The sequence below is a fragment of the Pygoscelis adeliae genome, unplaced genomic scaffold, assembly GCF_000699105.1.
Source record: "Pygoscelis adeliae isolate BGI_AS28 unplaced genomic scaffold, ASM69910v1 Scaffold207, whole genome shotgun sequence".
Taxonomy (NCBI): Eukaryota; Metazoa; Chordata; class Aves; order Sphenisciformes; family Spheniscidae; genus Pygoscelis; species Pygoscelis adeliae.
In genome coordinates this window covers 1,422,570-1,424,412 of record NW_008825160.1, presented here as the reverse complement: position 1 = coordinate 1,424,412, position 1,843 = coordinate 1,422,570, and positions in this window count along the sequence as shown.

The window sequence follows — 1,843 nt, the reverse complement described above, 5'->3', positions numbered from 1 at the left end:
TGAACCAAAGGGATGCTCTCCTCTCCAGTCCTGTCACCTTTTGACTAAGTCCCCGCACACTGAGGACCTGGGTTGGAAGTTTTGGATGCATCCGAGGTGCTCATCACCTGCACCGCTACCAGTCTGATGCCCTGGTCATGTTGACGGAGATAAGTCCCCCACTTCAACGCATCTGTTTTTTTCCTCTGGCATCTTTCCCTCCACAACCCAGGCCCCAGTATCAGCCATCCTCTGGCCAGTATATTGTGTCCTAGCTAAGTATTTCTAGGCAGAAAGAAAGCACACACCTGAGGTCTGCTCTTTAAAGCACATGTGAATGCCTGGGGACTTGAGGCGGGGTAAATGGGTTTCTTCGCAGGCTCCTCCTGTGCTCCTGGGGAGATGATGTGGTTTTTTGCCTGTCTTCAATCGCAGAACAAGAGCTAAGTGTTATTGATCTGAGACCTAGAGGGAATATTTCTGAGCAGTTCACCCTGGCATTAGTCCATCACTTAGCTGGTATTTATTATTCAAGGCTGGCAAGGGATTCCTGGCAACATGCCCTGGCCAGACAGCAAACTGGTGACGGAGGAGCTGAATGAGTCAAGGGCAAATGAAGAGGGGAACGAAGGGAAGAAGGGGAAGAAATTGCAAAGTAGATTTTCCCTTCTCAAATTAACTTAGGTGGTTCCCAAAGCCTCTCTCTGCAAAGTTGCCCCTGCGTGCATTAAAAACCCAAAGCAGGATGCATACATGGAGCTTGGCAGATGGTCAGCTTGAGATGATTTTTAACTAAGAGTTAAGGTAAAAATGCAGAAAAACAGGACAAGAACAGGGCAAGACTTCACCCATCGAGAAAGCATGAAGGGTGCATGCAATCAAGCAAAGTGGCAGCTGTGTGGACACTTGCAGAGTGGAAAGGGGCTGGTCCTCAAAGCTGGAGGATCTGGGGGGAAGAGTCATGACAGTATCTGTCCCACTCAGTGAATAGTGTAATTTGGTTTGTTCCCATCAGTTCAGATAGGTTTGTCTTGCCTTATGATTAATAGAAAGATATACAGCGACGTTGGTTGATCTATCCAGTCCCTTCTGAAGACCCCTGTCTTTATTCCTTTAATCCTTGCTAGGCAGGGCCAAGCTAATTTGACATGACCTGATGCAGCAACTCCTCTTGAAAGCTCATCAGAACAACAGCACAGCAGATGCAAAGCAGGTGTCTCTGTTTGCATAAAGGGCTAGCATGCTGGTTTTGGCTGGGATAGAGTTAATTTTCTTCGCAGTAGCTAGTATGAGGCTGTGTTTTGGATTTGTATGGAAAACAGTGTTAACCTCCAGTTGCTGGCTAGGGTTAAACCACGACAGTCCTTCTTGGTGTCCAACATGGGGCTCAAAGGGTTCGAGATAATGACAGGTTTGACTGGAATGTGCTAGATCGAATTTATAGCTGTTATTGCTGTTTAGCTATTAATCGGCAGGCTCCTGCGCTTGCCATGGGGCTTGCTTGCCTTACTGTATATTAGAGGCTGTTTTTTGCTTTCGCTGCTTGCTGTACTGCTGTACTGCTGATCATCTCACTCTGCTGTGCCCGGGAACATTTTGATAACAGCAATGGCCAGGGCATCGCTGCTGTTTCTGTGCTGCTGTACTGGACAGGCTGGAACTCCAGTGTGAACTCCAGTCGAAGGGACTGTGACCTGTGGATGAAACCACATGGGAACAGGACACACTGAAGTGTCTGTGATCATGGATAAGCCCATGCCAGAGCAGGTACATCTGGAAGCATCTGTGGCCGTGGTTATGTCTGTGCCGCAGCAGGTATACCTCTGAAGGGACTGTGGCCCAAGGATAAGTCCACACTGGAGAC